The sequence below is a fragment of the Perissodus microlepis genome, chromosome 3 (assembly GCF_051167445.1).
Source record: "Perissodus microlepis isolate ML-2025 ecotype Zambia chromosome 3, ASM5116744v1, whole genome shotgun sequence".
Lineage (NCBI taxonomy): Eukaryota > Metazoa > Chordata > Actinopteri > Cichliformes > Cichlidae > Perissodus > Perissodus microlepis.
The window spans coordinates 51,513,033-51,519,317 of NC_140463.1; positions in this window are offsets into that span (position 1 = coordinate 51,513,033).

The following is a 6,285-nucleotide window of genomic DNA, read 5'->3' on the forward strand; positions in this document are numbered from 1 at the left end:
GATTAAGCATGTTGCTCAGTTTTTAGTCAGCCAACGTGTACCTCAAACAGCCTAATGTTTGAACACTGACCTTGATGTTCTGTTTCTCAAGCTTTTTAAAAGTTGTGGAAGTGGAGTGGGTAGGGGTGAGCTGCCGTTTCTTTTGATCACCCGTTTTCTCCTGTTTTGAATTAGTTAAGGATGTCAGACTCTGTCTTTATTTTTGACTTTGTTTTGGTAAGGTCAGGGGTGCGGGATTTGTGTAGATTAGTTTTGTTTATTATTTTGGCCTTGGCTCACCCTGAAGTGTTGACACTCCCGTTTTGTTGTTCCTTTTTTTCCACATTGTAAATAAATCACATTGTAAATAAATCACATTGTAAAGAACGGATTTGTTTCCTGTGGCTGCTTGGGTCTTGGGGGGGGAAGCGAGTGCCTCACTCATGTTATTGCCTGGCCCTAGACGGGTCGTAACAATTGTAAGGTCGAGACCCTACAATAATGCAGAAAAACTCCAACACCCTAGAGCAAGCACTTTGGCGACAGTGGGAAGGAAAAACTCACTTTCAAAAGAGAGAAACCTCCGGCAGACCAAGGCTGGGGTGGCCATCTGCCTCGGCCAGTTGGTGATGAGGGAAGGAAGTTGGGAGAAGAGTGTTTCTTTTTAACCACTCTGGTTTGAAAAGTTCATTTAGATGCCCAATCTAAATGAATATTTTAAACCAATTTAAGAGTTTTGTCACATAATTACATGCACGTGTCAGTTCAATTTTAGCGTGCACACGAGAAAACCCTAAAGATGATGTTTGGTCTCCTCAGTTTGGCATGTTTTTTAAAGGTTGCCATGATTAGTTTTTCAACCAATGAGTTGCTTGACCTCAGTATTGAAGGAGGCCACGTTTCTTGGAGTTCAGTGTATATTGTCAGGCTGAGTTGTTCAATGTTCTCCAAGGACATTTTGTAGTTTTTGGACACAATTTTGTTCCACATCTTACCGTTAAGCCTCTGTATAGTAAACTCAACTATATCTGGATCTGCTGACTTATTTCTTTGGTTCATAGTGTGCATTATCACATCTTCAATGACATTTTTCACCACTTCCTTGTACTCTTGCCTGTTTTTAGAGACACTGAGTACTCTTCTTGGTAATGCAAACAGGTGTTTGGTGAAGGTTGGGACAGTAAAGTTATCGAGCTGTTCCCTCAGATTAAAAATCAAATACTTTTCCTTGCAGTTGTGTGCTATGCAAAGATCCTTGAGAATGGCCTTGTCAAGATTTTTCAGCCGTTTTGGGGACAGATCCAAATGTTTCATTGTTTCAATTTCAGGCCAGATTTTCTGAATCAGGCGATCGCTGATGCAGTCAGGAGTGAGGCGCTCTGTGAAGAGCTTGTATTTAGAGGAGACTTTTTCTATGGCCTGTGAAACCACCAACTGGATCAGTCTGTTCACACACAACTTATCCTCCATTTGCAGTGCTTTCTCCCATGGTGATATTTCAGCCTTTGTCTCCTGTATTTGGTTGAGCTCATCTGCGCTCAGATACATCTGGAGGATGTATCTCTCTGGGGTTACCGTTTCTACTGTCTCTGTCTTTGCCTCCGCTAATTCTTTTGTCTGCTCGTCCGTTTTTTTCTGCATTTCTTTTATGTCCGTCACCACTTTCTGCTCTTCCAGGACTTTCTTATTTTCTTCCTCCAGGACTTTCTTCTCCTGCTCCAGATTCTCTCTGTGTGTTTTCTCATGCCACAGAGTTTCTTCCAGAGAGGCCTCATGTTTCTGAAGCTGTGCGAGTTCAGCAGACAGACTTTCCTTCTCCTGTTTGAGGATCAGGATTTCGCTGTCCCTCTGCTGAAGCTGCTGTTTCAGACGGTTCATCTCAGGGTCAAAGGTGATGATCTCTTCCTGATCTGAACAAGCCAGTTCCTCTTTTTCTTCTCCAGCTTGGATCTTATATTGTTCCAGCTTGGCACGCATCATTGAAATTTGGGCCATCATGTGTTTGATTTGCTCCCTGGCTGTCTTTGAATCCTCTTTTAAAGGTTGATTTTCAGACAGAGCTTTTAGGAAGGCTTTTCTAACCTGAATAAGGTCGTCCAGTGTACTCCTTGGCAGAGTGCACACAAATGTTGGTTTGTCGTGTGTCTGAAGCTTTGCAAGTTCGGCAGACAGACTGTCCTTCTCCTGTTTGAGGATCAGGATTTCGCTGTCCCTCTGCTGAAGCTGCTGTTTCAGACGGTTCATCTCAAGGTCAAAGGTGATGGTATTTTCCTGACCTGAGATGAAAACACAACAAGTCTGATCCCCTTTTTCGTTGGTGGTGCTGCTCATTTTCACTTTGCATGACACTGATTCATCAGTGAGTTCTCCGGCTTGGATCTCATACTGGCCCAGCTTGGCATGCATCAGTGAAATTTTGGCCATCAGCTGTTTGATTTGCTGTCTGGCTGTCTTTGTATCCTCTCTTAAAAGTTGATTTTCAGAGAGCGTGTTTTGGAAGGCTTTCCTAACCTGAATAAGGTTGTCCAGTGCACTTTTTGGCACAGTGCACACAAATTCTGCTTTTGCTTTTTGGTTGCTCATTTCTGACATTAGAAACAAAGCTAACAAAGCTAAAAACAGATATTGAGATAAGAGTGAGGGAAGCAGAACAAAAGTTCATCCAGTGAGTTGCTCGTGACTGTAAGTAAGAAACGTGCTTGTCCAGTGTGCGGTTTCACCTGCTATTAAGGATTTGAGTTGACTGTGATGTCACGGCCTGATTCTCTTACCTTTCAGCTTTGAAACTAACCCCACCCACAGCAACGCTGCCTATTGGCTGATTGAAAATAGGTAACGCCCACAAAGAACAGTCTGTCACAATTTCTGACGTCATGGCCCGATTCTCTTGCCTTTCATGTTTGAAACGGGCCATCTGGCTCATTACAGTCTCGTATTGATTATTGGCTAATTTCTGATCCCTTATCCGAATAGAATAGAATAGAATAGAATAGAATAGAATAGAATAGAATTCAACTTTATTGTCATTGCACATGCACAGGTACTGGGCAACGAAATGCAGTTTGCATCCATCCAGAAATGCTTTAGTGATATAGATATATTACAATATATATTAGCAATAATATAGATATGTAAGTATATTACAGAAATGGGTCTATTATGGTATGTTATAATGTACACGGTATGAAGTATGTTGTGAATATTCTATAACTATAGGTATGTACAGGCTGTAGTGAGTACAAGCTATGTACAGGCTATGAACAGGATATAAATATGAAAAACTATACAGAATATGAAATAAATAACTTTACAGAAATCTGAGATATACAGTTATACAGAAATGGGAACTATGCAAGTTGTAAACAGTTGTGGGGTTAAAAATTATCGTATGTACAGAATGATTATTTACAGAGCTATACAGTAGTGCAGTTAAGATAAATTAGATATGTGGATAATTTCTACAGTATCTATATAAAGTGCTAGTGGTTGTGAGTGGTGGTTCAGTCCATGTTATTATTGTGTGTTTGAGGGTACAGTTGTCCATTGTGGGTGTGTGTATGTTCAGTCCATGTGTTAACGTGGATCAGATGTCAGGAGGCAGAGTTCAGGAGTCTGACAGCTGTGGGGAAGAAGCTGTTCCGGTCTTAGTCCGGAGGCTCCTGTAGCGCCTCCTAGAGGGCAGGAGGGTGAAGAGTCCGTGTGATGGGTGACTGGGGTCTCTGATGATTTTCCCAGCCCTTTTCAGACACCGCTTCCTGTAGATGTCCTTTATGGCAGGAAGTGGTGCTCTGGCGATGCGCTGGGCAGTTTTCACGACCCTCTGCAACGCCTTCCGGTCCGAGGCAGAGCAGTTCCCGTGCCAGACTGTTATACAGTTGGTCAGGATGCTCTCGATGGTGCAGCGATAGAAGTTCACCAGGATGTCTGAGGACAGGTGGTTCTTCCTCAGAGTCCTCAAGAAGAAGAGGCGCTGGTGAGCCTTCTTGACCAGCTTGGAGCAGTTGGTCGTCCAGGTGAGATCCTCGGAGATGTGGACTCCCAGGAACTTGAAGCTGCTCACACGCTCCACAGCCGTCCCCTTAATGTGGATGGGTGGATGTGGGTCAGCATTCCTCCTGTAGTCCACGATGAGCTCCTTGGTCTTCTCGGTGTTGAGCAGCAGGTTGTTTGTGTCGCACCACTCAGCCAGACGATCCACCTCCTCCCTGTAGGCGGCCTCATCGTTGTCACTGATGAGGCCAATCACCGTGGTGTCATCTGCAAACTTAATGATGGTGTTGGAACCATCAGCAGGTCTGCAGTCGTGGGTGAAGAGGGAGTAGAGGAAGGGGCTCATCACACAGCCTTGTGGTACACCGGTGTTCATTGTGATGGTAGATGAGCAGTGGTTATCCAGCCGGACATGTTGGGGGCAGTTGGTCAGGAAGTCCAGTAACCATTTGCAGATGAGGGAACTGATGCCCAGGTCTGTCAGTTTCCTGATGAGTTGTGAGGGGTGGATTGTATTGAACGCTGAACTGAAGTCTATAAACAGCATTCTGGCGTAGGTGTTGTTGTTGTCCAGGTGTGAGAGGACAGAGTGCAGTGCGATGGAGACTGCATCCTCTGTGCTCCTGTTCTGGCGGTATGCGAATTGGTGGGGGTCCAGGGTGGGGGGGAGACAGGATTTGAAGTGTGCTAGGACCAGCTGCTCTAAGCACTTAGTGATGATGGGGGTGAGTGCTACTGGGCGGTAGTCATTGAGGCAAGATGGGTTGGAGTTTTTGGGTATCGGGACGATGGAGGTGGATTTGAAGCAGGCCGGTACCACAGCGTGGGCCAAGGACAGGTTGAATATGTCTGTCAGCACTCCTGCAAGCTCCCCAGAACACGCTCTGAGAACACGCCCGGGTATGCCATCAGGGCCTGCAGCCTTGTGGACATTGATCCTGCTCAGCACCGCTCCTACATCGGTGGGGGAGAGAGTCAGAGGTTGGTGGTCTGGCGTCACGTCTGCTTTGGTTGTGGTTGTGGGGTTCCCTCGCTCAAAACGAGCATAAAAGTTGTTGAGCTCGTTGAGGAAGGAGACATCAGAGGATGCGGGGGAGGGTTTGGTGGTCCTGTAGTCTGTAATGGTCTGGAGTCCTTGCCACATGCGTCGGGGGTTGGAGTTGGAGAAGTGTTCTTCTACCTTCTTTTTGTAATGGTGTTTGGCTTTTTTGATGCCCTTCTTTAGATTAGCCTTGGCTGTGCTGTAGGCGTGTGCATCTCCTGACCTAAAGGCGGTGTTGCGGGCCTTCAGGAGGAGACGAACATCCCGGTTCATCCAAGGCTTCTGGTTGGGGTACATGGTGATCCGTTTCTGGGTGGTGACACTGTCTGTGGTTTTGGAGATGTAATCCAGTACAGATGAGGCGTACTGGTCCAGGTCTGTGTGGGTGAACGTATTCCAGTCGGTGTTTTTAAATCTGTCCTGGAGCACTGCGTCTGTCCCCTCTGGCCACACTTTAATTGTCCTCACAGCAGGTTTCACACGTTGGATGAGTGGTGAATACCGAGGTGTGAGGAACAGGGAGAGATGGTCCGATTGTCCAATGTGGGGGAGGGGTGTGGCTTTGTAGGCTCCAGCCAGATTGGAATACACATGGTCTAAAGTCTTGTCTCCTCTGGTGTGGCAGGAGACATGTTGGTGGAATCTGGGGAGGACTGTCTTTAAGTTGGTGTGGTTGAAGTTGCCAGCAACAATAAAAGCAGCCTCGGGGTGTTTATTCTGGTGTTTGTTAATGGCTGCAGAAAGTTCTTTCATGGCCAACCTAGCATTAGCGTCGGGGGGTATATACACGGCAGTGAGTATGATCGAAGTGAGTTCTCTGGGGAGATAATAAGGTCTGCATTTGACCATTAAAAACTCCGCATTAGGTGAGCAGTGACTCTCAGTAGTAGTGGAGTTCATGCACCAAGCATTGTTAATATAAATGCACAAACCTCCACCTCTGGTCTTGCCGGAGTCATCTGCTAGCCTGTCGGCTCGGTGTGTGTGGCGTCCTGCTAACTCGATAGCATTGTCCGGGCAGCTGTTGTTCAACCATGTTTCGGTGAAAAACATGACATTTGAGTCCATAATCCGTCTGTTGTTAGTGATGGAGAGCCGTATCTCATCCATTTTGTTTGCCAGAGAACGGACATTGGCGAGGAAAATACTGGGTAAAGGCAGCCGGTGTGGTGTTAGCTTTAGCTTAGCCCGTAGCCCTCCGCGCCTACCTCGCCTTTGTTTACGATCTCGGCGCTGTCTGCGTGCACTTCCGCCCGGCCGGGGAGAGTGGGCAG